The sequence below is a fragment of the Canis aureus genome, chromosome 23, assembly GCF_053574225.1.
Source record: "Canis aureus isolate CA01 chromosome 23, VMU_Caureus_v.1.0, whole genome shotgun sequence".
Classification (NCBI taxonomy): Eukaryota; Metazoa; Chordata; class Mammalia; order Carnivora; family Canidae; genus Canis; species Canis aureus.
In genome coordinates, this window is record NC_135633.1 from 26,576,504 (window position 1) to 26,589,854 (window position 13,351).

The following is a 13,351-nucleotide window of genomic DNA, read 5'->3' on the forward strand; positions in this document are numbered from 1 at the left end:
GGACTATTTTAATAGGTGATCACAGTCACTCAACAGCATCAGGAAAGGTGACTGGCTTTCTGGCCCTACATGGAGATCCCTGTGGCTTTTAATGTCTGCCCAGGCCCCTTGGCCGCTAGGGACTGGAATGGCGACAGGTGATGTCTACCCACGTGTCACCAAACCCACAACTAGGTGAATGAGCCAGGCCCATTCCAAACACCATGACCTGCACCCAGATTAAAGTAGACGCTGAGGGTCACGTAGCTGAGGTGAGTTAAGGAGCTTAGGCTAAACTGGGATTTGAACCCGGCTTGTCCACCACCGAGGCTCACACTCCTATGACACTGAGCTGTCCTTATTTTTTAAGTAATTTCTGAGATGGTACTTTATTTTGGCACTTTGTCGCATTTTGATCTTTGCTACTTAGGTTGCAGAAGCCGGCGAAGCTGTTGCTTGTCTGTGAACTTCTGCAGTGGCCTTTGCCCAGGAGCAGTAAACGATGAAAGGACGGAGGAAAGCAGGAAGAATGGGATGAGCTCCTCCTGAGGTTCATTTGCCCTTTCCCCTGGTACCCCACCCTTCCTCTAGCCTGCAGCCCTGCCCTACCCTGAGTCATGTGGCTCCCCCACACTCTTGGGACAGCTGGGCCTTGTGCACACACAGAGCATTCCTCCTCTACTGCCAGGCTCCCACATCCTCTCACTCACCACCTTAGAAGTGTTTCCCTCCACCAAGATATTCAGTGGCCACAATCCAGGCTTATGCTGGGCAAGATTCTGGGTGGATTTGAAGTGTGCCAAGTCTCCCCTGCTAGACCATGAAGGCCTTGAGGACAGACACCTTTCATTCTCTCACCTGTGTGGTCAGTAAGCACCTGTTATATGCCAGGCACAGTGCTGGGCACCAGGGTAAAATTAGGGGCTGATCTGCCCTGAGACTTCCAGCTGTTTGCCTCTGTGGCTGTCCCTGGGTGTACCACCTGGGCCTCCTTGTAGTCCTTCGGCTAAAGGGCTAGTGTCCGGTATACTAGGGGTGCTTCAGGAGCTCAGGTCCTATCAACTCACATCTTGGATCTTCTAGACTTCCCTAGCCTCTCCGGATATGTGCCTGGTGCAACGCAAGCCTTCAGTGGGATGGAAATGAGGCGGTTTGAATGGTGACTCATCTGATGATGACTCTGGAGAATATATAGTCCTCTTGGGTACAGGCATGCACGAGACTTTGAGAGCCACCCTGCAATGGTCTCTTCTCCAGTGACCCATAGTCAAGTTTGGCTATGGATAGATCCTTTGCTATTTCTTCTTTTTTACCCACTGGCTCCAGGATCCAGCCAGCCCTCTTTTTCTACTCCAGCTTCTGTGTCACTAATGGACTTGTGGCCGTGGTGGCAGGTGTGAATTCCTTGGAACCTGTGGACTTCTCATAAGCTTTATCAGAGAACCTTGACAGGAATCTGAGCCCTTATATACCAGGTACTGTGTTAAGCCTGTTACATGAATTATCTCATCTCATTCTACAACAATCCTGTCAAACAGACATTATTATTATCCTTACTTTACAGTTGTAGAAACTGGGGTCATAGGGGTTTAAGTAAATTAATAAGTGATGGAATGAGGATTTGAATCTAGGGCTATGTATTCCAAACTATTCCTCTTAATCTTTAAACTTCCCTGCCCTGCACTTCAATTAAGAAAGGCCTTGGTCTAAGGCATCCATGATATCTTCATGTACCAAATGGAGGAATGTTCATTCAATAGAGAAGAAAATGACACCTGGTTAATGGGCAGGAGTACCCATGAATATTATGTTGGATTAAGATATCAGTCTACTGATGACTTAGAACATAACCATCAGCCCCAAGACTACACCCTGTGAGAAGACAGTGAGATGTCTCATCTAAAGTTCTTCCTGATATAAGTCCTCTGGAGAAGGTGTGTCCAGGACCTAGAAAGCAGAACTTTTGTAGGGCCGTACACCATGGCTTTCTTAGTCTGGATATTTAACGTTACTGGTGTCTATAAGCGTGCTCCCAAGACAGGAAGAGGCAGTCAGCGACTTGGAAAGCAGGGTCATAATCAGGTAAGAACTTATTTTTCTCTCTGCGGTCACTGAGCACCTGAAGAACAAGTGACACTGCTACAGCTGTTTAGTAGTGACACCTGTAGACTATTGAGTAGGTCACACTCCATTCATTTCCCCATTGTCATCTCTGAACAGCCTTGTTCCAGTTCTTGTAAGGATTTTAACCCTTACCCGGTTTCCTTTATTTTAACATACAGATCTTCCTTGGCTTACAATGGAGTTATGTCCCAAAAAAATTTATCATAAGTTGAAAATCACATTAAGTTAAAAATGCATTTAATATACCAACCTACTGAACATGTAGCATAGCCTAGTCTACCTTAAATATGCTCAGAATACTTACATTAGGCAAAATCGTCTAACCAAAACCTATTCTGTTTTATAATAAATTATTGAATATCTCATGGAATATATTGAATACTGTACTGAAAGTGATGAACAGAATGCTTGTATAAGTACAGAATGATTATAAGCATATTGGTTATTTATCCCCCAAGATTTCCCAGCTGACTGAGGGCTTCAACTGCCTGCCATCACTCTGCATCACAAGAGAGCCAGGAAGAGAGCAAACCTCAAAATCTGAAGTACAGTTACTACTGAATGTGTATCACTGTTTCACCATCCTCCAGTTAAAAAATCCTAAATTGAACCATCGTAAGTAGGGAACCATCTGTATCTGTCACAACTAAAGAACCAGTATTGATACATTACTATTAACTAACAAAAGTCTGTATTTTATTTGGATTTCTTTGGCTTTTACCTAATGTCTTCTTTATGTCCAGGATATCACATCATCATGCCTCTCTGGACTGTCTCTGGTCTGGGATGGTTACTTGGGCTTACCTTATCTTTGATGACCTTGACAGTATTGAGGAGTATTAGCCAGATATCTTATAGACTTTTTTTTAAAGATTTTATTTATTTATTCATGGGAGACACATAGAGAAAGAGAGAGAGAGAGAGAGAGAGAGAGGCAGAGATACAGGCAGAGGGAGAAGCAGGCTCCATGCAGGGAGCCCGACGTGGGACTCAATCCCGGGACTCCAGAATCACACCCTGGGCCGAAGGCAGGCACTCAACTGCTGAGCCACCCAGGGATCCCCTCTAATAGACTTTCAATTTGAGTTTTTCTTTCTTTTTTGGGGGGAGGGGTACAGTTTATTTATTTATTTTAGTAATCTCTACACCCAACGTGGAGCTCAAACTTACAACCCTGAGATCAAGAGTCACATGCCCTTCCAACTGAGCCAGCTGGGCTCTGCTCAATTTGAGTTTTTCTGATGATCTTCTCATGGTTAAACTGGAGTTACAAGTTCTTGGGAATAAGATCACACAGGTGAAGTGCCAGTCTCATTACATCAGATCAAGGGTATATGTTATCAACATGGCTTAGCACTGTGGTTGTTAACCTTGATGACATGGCTAAAGTTATGTCGGGTTTCTCCGCTGCAAAGTTTCTCAGAGGATCCATTCTGTGTCATGCCAACCCAGATCGCTAAGATGGGAGGGGCAGTAGGCCTGGAAGTCTGCACAGTGATGATCATAGTAACCAGTGAGAGAATCTGTGGTGTGGAAGGTGAATTTCAGAGGGTAGCCCCTTCTCAGTTTCAAAGGCTTTGAGCTCTACCTGCTGTAACAGGGAGCAGGCCTTATTCATCTCTATGTTCCGACACCTGGCACAAGGCTGTCTGTTGAATACATTGGGTATCCTTTTTTTCTGCAGATGCACTTTTCTTTAATTGAGGTGAAATTCACTTAACATAAAATTAACCATTTTATTTATTTATTTTTCTAATGATTTAATTTATTTGACAGAGAGCACAAGCAGAGGGAGTGGCAGGCAGAGGGAGAGGGAGAAGCAGACTCCCTGCTGAGCAGGAAGCCCAATGCTGGGCTCCCTCCCAAGACCCTGAGATCATGACCTGAGCTGAAGGCAGATGCTTAACTGACTGAGCTACCCAGGTGCCCTAAAATTAACCATTTTAAAGTACACAATTCAATGGTTTTTATACATTCATAGTGTTGTACAACCACGCCCTCTATCTAGTTCTAGAATGTTATCACCCCCATTCCCCTCTCCCCTCAACCTCTGTATCTATTCTGGTTATTTCATATAAATGGAATCATATAATATGTGGCTTTTTTGTGGGCTCCTAGAATAATGTTTTCAAGGTTCATCTGCATTGTAGCATGTGTCAGAACTTCATTCCTTTTTATGGCTGAATAATATTCCTTTGTAGTATATACCACATTCTGTTTATTCATTCATCCATTGATGGATATTTGAGTTGTTTCCACCTTTTAGCTATTGTGAATAGTGCTGCTATGAGCATTCATGTGTAAATATTTGTTTTTAGTACCTGTTTTCAATTCATTTGGGTGTATACCTATGCGTGACTGGATTTGTAAGGAAGGTAATATTTCTTCACAGGCTTTTAGGATGCTAATCAAACTCACACGGAGGCTCACATGTGTCCTGGGCCTGGTTCAGGTTATCATCTTATCAATAAATTGCATAAACAGCACACATGTATCAAACTCACCCACAAAAAGAAGCCAAGAGGGAGAGCTTAATTCACAATGCAAATATATAAAGAAGGCAAAGTATTAAGTTTTACATTAGGTTTCTTTTTTTTTTTTTTTGAGGACCTTTTTTTTTTTTTTTTAATTTTTATTTATTTACGATGGTCACAGAGAGAGAGAGAGAGGCAGAGACACAGGCAGAGGGAGAAGCAGGCTCCATGCACCGGGAGCCCAACGTGGGATTCGATCCCGGGTCTCCAGGATCGCGCCCTGAGCCAAAGGCAGGCGCCAAACCGCTGCGCCACCCAGGGATCCCTACATTAGGTTTTTTCCAATGATTGTCCAAGCACAGAATGTGGGAGAATAATGATGCAAAAAGGATCTCAGAGAGTGCCTGGGTGGCTCAGTCAGTTAAGCGTCTGACTCTTGATTTTGGCTCAGGTCATAATCTCAGGGTTGTGAGATTGAGTCCTGCATCGGGCTCGGCACTGGGTGTGGAGCTTGCCTCAGATTCTTTCTCTCCCTGTCCCTCTGCCCCTCCCCATCTCTCTCTCTCTCTCTCTCCCCCAACCCCCTAAAAAAAAAAAAAAAAAAAAGAACTCAGTTTGAGTTGACCATAAGCTCTACATGAGCCAAGGTGTAGAGTAACAGAGCCATAGGGTCGGGAACACAGAAGATGGTTGCCCTGTTCCATTCCACAGTCAAACCCACCTGGAGCTCTGGGGCCTCTTTGACATGCTGGGGTATGCTTTGGATCAGAAAAAAAATGACTACAGAGGCCTGGGAACCAAGTCACGGAACCAGTGGGGAGACTCAAGTGTAGGCAGGATGGCTGAAACAGGGTCTTTGTTGCCTGGAGTCTGCAGGGCTGGCTGTCAGGGAGGAAGACTTTTTTTCTTACCAAGTAGTGAGTTCCCTTCCTTTTAGGGCTGGGTGTGTTGAATGAGCAGGGACAGATTCAGAAGGACATCAGGTGAGCTCAGGTGACTCTGGGGGTCAGGTGATTGCCCTGGTGTTTTTCAGTACTAAGAAACAGACTTAGCTTGAGAGAAGAACAAAGAAAATGAATCTTGAGGTATCCGGTTCTCTCTCCTCCTCTTTTCTCTCCTTCCCCTCTGCCTCTCTTCCTCTCCTCCTCCTCCCTCCCCCTTTTCTTCCAGACTAGCACCCCAAGCCAGTCTATCCTGGGGAGAGGCAGCTAAATCCCAACATAAATTAAGGTGTTTGTTAAAATGATTGTCTGAAATCAACAGGGCAGGATTGAACTGACTACATTGTAAAAACCCAGGAAAATGCTGTGTCATTATGGTACTGGAAAAAAGCAGTGTATACAATTATATATTCATTATGACTAGGTTAAAATGCATAAAAATTACAGTATAAAGCACACCAAAATCTTTTTCTTTATTATTGAAGCATAGTTGACCTACAATGTTATATTAGTTTCAGGCATACAAGATAGTGATTTGATAATCCTATACATTATGCAATGCTTACCATAATTGTAGTCACCATCTGTCACCATATAACGTTATTAAAATATTATTGACCATATTCCACAAATTGTACTTTATCATCCCTAAAACACACCAAAATCTTAACATCAGTTTTCTGTGTGGATCAGGACTGTCAGAATATTTTATCTTGTGTTTTATATTTTTCTATACTTTTCAAATCTTCTGCAATGATTTCTACAGCCAGGAAAAAAACCAAAAGCCAAAAAACAACAGACTTTAATGCATGAGAATGAATTTAACTGGGAGAGATGTGGGATGCCATGGAAGCAATGCCTACAATTGGCCTGGCCTGCTGGCCACCTGGCCACTTCCTGCTCTGCCCTGCACTAGCTGTGTGACACCTCACCTCCCTGTCCCCACTTGGTGGTTCCTCTCATCCCCTGGGACTGCCCATACAGACCCCTATTCCCAGCAGGCACTTGGAAAACCTTAGTAAACACATGGCAGTTAGCTTGAAGAGCCATACAGATAAGTGACCATAGAATAGGACGAGAACCCTCACTCACTCTTAGGTAGAAAAGACCTGAGGGGTGGGGAGACCACAAGATGGATGTAACCAGAGGTGTTGGGCACTTGCCAGGGTGGAGCAGGTCTCTCCTTTCCCACTGGTGCTGCAGTCACCCTCTGCCTGGCAGGGAATGCAGGTTGCAAGTTCCTGAGGAGCCAGGGTCAGTGTGTATGGCTCCTGTAGTCTCCAGACATCACCATACAAGAATCCAGATTCACTGAGCACCTCCCAAGTGCTGCACTGGGCTGATCTTTTACATACATTCATTTAATCCACACGGTGAGCCCACCAGTCAGTGTGGTTACCCCCCATCCTACCTGCAAGAAAACTGAGACTCAGAAAACTAAGCACCGGGGATCCCTGGGTGGCGCAGTGGTTTGGCGCCTGCCTTTGGCCCAGGGCGCGATCCTGGAGACCCGGGATTGAATCCCACATCAGGCTCCCGGTGCATGGAGCCTGCTTCTCCCTCTGCCTATGTCTCTGCCTCTCTCTCTTTCTGTGACTATCATAAATAAATAAAAATTAAAAAAAAAAAAAAGAAAAAAAAAAAAGAAAACTAAGCACCAGGTCACACAGCTAGTATATAACAGGTGCTCTTAAACATTATTGCACACTGTCTCAAGATAGGCTACAATACTTCAACTTTCTGTTCAGTGGTTTGTGTCTTGTCCTTCTTGGCCTTGATATGGCTCCACTGATGGTTTGGTTATTGCATGTGAGGACACTTTAACTGTGGCCTGAGAGGAAAGAACTCCTGCTCACATCCTTCTCTCTCAAGGATGGCAGAGTGACAGTTACAGAGACCCTCACCCCCACCCCTACCCAGCCTTTGCTCTGGTGAGCTGATCTGGGCCCTGGGGGCAGGTGGGATCTCTGTTGAAGTCACATAAGGCAGGTCTCAGGTCCCAGGTTGGGATGAGTTCCCATAGCTAAGGGCATTGTGATCAGAACCTTCACTGGACAGTTGGGACTCCTTAAAAGGGGAACTGGAGGACATGACTGCAGAGGGACTTTCTATCCCTTCAGATTCTAAGATTCTACAATTCCAAGACTCTCAGATATTCAGGGAGCAGTGGCCAGGCAGTGGTTGGTGCTTTCTACCCAGAGTTAGGACCATGGGCACTGCTGCCACATGCCAAGAATGGCACTGGTGTTTGTATGGCTGTTGGTAGGACTTTTCCTGAGGGTGAGAGAAACTAGCCCCTGGGGGTCAAGGTACAGCTGTCTCTGAACTAACCTGACAAACGTTCTGAATCATGTGCTGGGGAGAAGGGTGATCTGGGCTGAGTGTTGGGGACGTAGAGGGGGATCATCCAGCTCCTGCTCTTGGATGGAGGTAGATGGGGGCTCGATGTTACAGTGGAAAGGCATACTGGGGATGCAGGAGTCAGAGAAGGGTCCACTAACTCTAGGGACATGCACCAAAGGACTTTGCAGGGCTGGTGATTTCCTCCCTCTAGTTCCAGGAAAGCATCCAACAACCTGTGGGGCCCATGCTGATGACTTCAGAATGACCAGGTTTATGCTGAGTAGGCGTGCTGCCCAAGCCACAAGTACACTGCATCATGGCAGCCCAGCTCTGGTCACTGGACATTAGAAAATAGTCATGGCTGTCTCATGTGGCCTGTTGGGTAACTGAGGAGAGGCTAGTGGTTTGTGGGGATTGAGTAAGTGTTAGGCTTCCTGAAACTTCAAGTTTCTTTTACTCTCCGTCTTCCTCTTTCAGAGTCAAACTGGGGGCTGGGGAGTATCCACACACCCACATTCATTATTATTTCATTCAGCAGCAGTTGCTCACCACCTCCCCTGCTCCCACCTGCCTCAGACTTGGGAGACTGAAAAAGATATCCAAGAGGGTTCTTCTGCCCTTCTGGATTCCCTGGCTCAGGTGATGGCATCTATCCCTACAGTTGAGGCAGAAATCTGGGTATCAGCCTGGACTCCTGCCTCACACCCCTCCATGTCCCCCTTTTGTTTTCCTGTACTACTCCTTTCACATCATTTATCATCTTTTATTGAAAATTTTCCAATTGTCCATCTTTTCCTTCTAGACTCAGTGAAGGCAGGGACTGTGTTTATCTTGTTTCCTGCCATATTCCTGGAATCTGGCACAGTGCCTGACACTTAATAGATGCTCATTAAAAGAGTGTTGAATGAATTAGTACGTCCTTTAGTTCCCATTTCCTTAATATTCCTGGGATCCATACTTTCCTCCTCTCCCCCAGCCACAGTCTTTGCTCAGATCTCATCCTCCACCAAACCACTGAGCAGTGTACTCATTGCACTCTGTACCTCATCATCTCCTCCATTCAATTTATTTTCCACACAACAGCCAGCGTCTATTCTAAATTGCCCATCTGCCCTACTCAGAACCCTTCCTGGCTCCCCATCACTCACATTTTTAACAAGCCCACATTTCTGGGATGAAAAAATGGTAGAAGATATGACTGATCAGTCCACTCTTCATTCCCTACAAAAATAATCAGGAAGATAAACAAAAATACAAAACTCGCTGTGATCTCTATACACATTAAAGATAAGAGAAGGTCACAAGGCAAAGTACAAGAGAGAAATTATATTAACTAGATGGTGAATGGGGACAGATTGAGAAACATTCTTGGATGACACACTACCTGCTCCTCCCTCTGAAACAGAACAGTGTGTGTTACAGTGTCATTAACTGACCATGTCCCTCTTCTTTCTTTACTGCAAGCTCCATAATGACAAGGACCATATCTAATTTGTGTTGGTGTCTGTGGCACCCAGTTCAGAAGTTGGCACATAGTAGGCACTCAGTAAATATTTGTTAAATGAATAAACCAAAAGATTAAATGAATTAGTGAATGAAGAACCAATGGCTTCCAAAGTTGATTAAACAAACTAATCCCTACTGCCTACTCTTTTTTTTTTTTTTTTGGATGGAAAGAAGGACAAAGGGAGAAGGAGAGAAAGAAACTTAAGCAGGCTCTAAGCCCAGTACGGAGCCTAATGCAGGGCTCGATCTCACAACCCTGAGATCACGACCTGAGCCAAAATTAAGAGTTGGATGCTTAACTGAGTCACCCAGATGCCCCAGCCCACTGTCTACTCTTCTGTCAGGGACCACTGATTAGACGGACCTTTGGTCATACTCCGACAACACAGGATATGCTCTAAGCCACTCAGAGTGTTGAGGACCCAGATTCTGGGGTCAGAAAACCTAGAGTCTGACTCCACCAGTTATTAGCTGTGTGAGCTTAGGCAGTAATATAACCTCTCTGTGCATCACCTTTATCATCTGTAAAATGAGTATAGTAATGATACCAATCTTAGAGGGTTGTTGTGACAACTAAATTTACATCTGTGTGTAAATTTATATTCAGCCTATACATGCATACATACATACATGTATGTAAATTTACACGTATCCTATATACTATTCTATATATAGTATATATATTATAGTATTGTATATTTTCTCATATAAATATCTATGTAGTACTATATATATATTTGGCAATGCTATTTAAGTGCCAGTGAATATTAATGATGATGATGATGACATAGCCCTAACCTACCACATCAGCTTTTCTTTTTCTGTGTCTACACTGTCTGCCTAATGGTGGAACTGAGACTTCCATCATTATGAAGCAAAGCCACATAATGTTGAGAGGGTGAGGAAGTGATGCCTGGTCTTGCTTTATCTCTGCCTGGTCAAGAGAGTGAACAAAAACAATCAATAAGGAACCTATGAAAAGATTCTACACACAGGGAGGAAGAAAATTGTTCTGAAGACTCACATGAAGAGCTTATTATCTCTGAAATGATTTTCTATAAAAAAACAGAATTCTAAAAGTCATCGATTGGTATTCTCAAAACAAACTTATACCTCAGGTGGCTTTGATATAGTGGTTATTTGCTGAGTGCCTCCCAAGTGGGCAAAGGATATGAATAGCCAGTTCATAGAAGTGGCAATGCAAATGGATTTCAGGGAGGAAAAGATGCTTCTCTCACTCCTAAGAAAAATGTAAGCCAAAACTATAACAAGACATGAGTTTTCACCTATCAAATTGAGGGAAATCCAAGACTGTATGTTTTTTAAAATTAATTAATTAATTAATTAATTAATTTACTTGAAAGAGAGAATGTTAATGAGTATGGGAGCAAGGGGAGGGGGAGAGAAAGGGGAGGGGAGAGGGACAAGTGGACTCTGGTGCTGAGTGAAACCCAACTTGGGACTGGATCCCACTACCCTGAGAACATGACCTGAGCCAATACCAAGAGTCAGACGCCCAACAGATTTTGCCACCCAGGCACCCTTAAGTCCAAGACTTTATTTTTTTATTTTTTAAGATTTTATTTATTCATGAGAGACACAGAGAGGGAGAGAGGCAGAGACACAGGCAGAGGGAGAAGCAGGCTCCACGCAGGGAGCCCGATGTGGGACTCATCTGGAGACTCCAGGATCATGCCCTGAGCCAAAGGCAGACGCTCAACTGCTGAGCCACCTAGGTGTCCCTCCAAGACTTTAATATCACAGGATTCTGAGGCCCTTGTGAAATCCATTGTAGGGATTTTAAATCCTTGTGGGGATTTGACTTCAAAGAAGTCATCCTTCCCTCACTTTCAGCAATGTTGTTTAACTGAGATTTCCTCCTCTCCAGCACCAGGGATGGCCCTGACTGGCTGAAGCTGCTTAATTTTTCATCATCCAGAAGAGATCATCAAAAGTTATTGGGTGAAAAAAAAAAGTTATTGGGCGACCTTGGGCAAGCTACTTAACGCACTATGAGCTTTGCTTCTTCATCTGTAAAATGCAGACAATAGCACAGACTTGTAGAAAACAGGACAGTGGATAGCACATACTCAATAAGAGACATTTATTGACTTGGTAATTGGATACATGTGAATTTAAATATATATGCTTGACTAATCTAAAGGTTTATACAATTACAAATTAGAGTTCTATTTTCTAAAGCATTAAAGAAGATAAAACCAAGAAAAGCCTAGAATGTATATAGCAAAGCAATAAGGAAGCACAAAAATAAAGAAATAAAATGAGACTACATCATTTATGAAATCGATATGAATAAATTAAGCCATGCTATTGAAGGCAATTTTCTCACATTCTCATGTTTAAAACAAAATTCAACTAAACTCTATGCCACTTATGAGAAACACAATAACACAGAATGTCCAAATGTGCTAAAGGTATACATGTAAAAATGAGATTTAAAATAATAAATAATTAAAAATTCAGTTATTTAATATATGTAATCAATGATGTAATTATAATTTATTTAATAATTTAAATAATTTTAAAATTATACCATTAAAAGAAAACATCAGGAAAATATCTTGGAGTAGGAATGGGCTTTCTAATTATGGCTCAAAATCCAGAAGCTATTAGAGAAGAAATTGATAAATTCAACCACAGAAAAATAGAAGCTTCTACAATTTTAAAAAAGAGACTTTGTAAAGTCAAAAGACAAATGGTAAGCTGGGGAAAATCATTTTTAATTCAGATAACAGACAAAGGGATAAAATATAAAAAGCTGATAAGAATCAGTATGTTCAACAACTTAACAAAAAAATAGCTAAGGGATATGATAGAAAAGCAATGCAAGTAGATCTGAAATGTATCTTTTGCCATGAAAAGAGGTGCTCAAAATAAGAGAAATGCAAATTCAAACCACACTGAGATGGTCTGTCACCTATCAGATTGGCAAAATTCCAAAAGTCTGATATCACAGTGTTGGTGAGACTGTAGGGAAACGGGTTCTCTGGTACAGGGCTGATGGGAAGCTACACTGGTAAGAGCTCAATGGCGGGCAATTTGGCGGTAATAATCAAATTTACAAATGCACAGTCCTTTTGATCTAGTAATAATATTTCTGTGAAACTTCCTACACAAACAAAAAGTATGTACAGGGCACAGATATTCATTGCAGCATTGTTTGTACTAGCAAAAAGTTGGAAACAACCCAAATATCCACCAGTGGAGGATTGGTTAAATTTGTCTTCTAAACAATGGGATACTCTGAAGTCTCTAAAGAATGAGGAAGCTTCCAATGTGCTAATTTGGAAAAATTCCTAAGATACAAGTAAGTTATAAAATGTAAGGCCATCTGTATTGTATACTACATTTTTTAAAGGAAAATAAGTAGAAATATTTGTATTTGCATAAAGAATGTCAAGGATAGACAAGAAACTAATTAAACTGCTTTCCAGCTTAGAGGTAAAGGGAAGAGTAGGAACTAGGTAGACGAATGGTGGGGAGGTAGAAGGAGACTTCACATATATTTTTTTCCTGTATTTTTAATTTTTGAAACATGTAAATGTATTACTCATTCAAATTTTTAATTATTGTATTTTTTAAAGATCTTATTTATTTACTCATGAGAGAGAGGCAGAGACACTGGCAGAGGGAGAAGCAGGCTCCATGCAGGGAATCTGATCTGGGATTCAATCCCAGGACCAGGATCATGCCCTGAGCCAAAGGCAGATGCTCAACCGCTGAGCCACCCAGACATCCCAAATGGTAGTCAAAATTTTAAATGAAGAACATAAGTGACAAAGAAATTTTACATTAAAAAAAAACACAAAAGCGGGGATCTCTGGATGGCTCAGCAGTTTAGTGCCTGTCTTCAGCCCAGGGCGTGGTCCTGGAGTCCTGGGATCGAGTCCCACATCAGCCTCCCTGCATGGAGCCTGCTTCTCTCTCTGCCTGTGTTTCTGCCTCTCTCTCTCTGTGTCTCTC

At 42.7% G+C, this 13,351-nt stretch overlaps 1 protein-coding gene across 1 annotated transcript in view; it reads left to right on the forward strand.

Annotated features, from left to right (window-relative positions):
• P2RY2 (purinergic receptor P2Y2) overlaps positions 1 to 13,351 on the forward strand; it is a 47,057-nt gene that overhangs the window by 3,630 nt on the left and 30,076 nt on the right. The window contains exon 2 of the mRNA XM_077866916.1: positions 410 to 2,061. The gene's annotated coding sequence lies outside the window, so the exon portion shown is untranslated. The remainder of the gene's footprint in view (positions 1 to 409; positions 2,062 to 13,351) is intronic.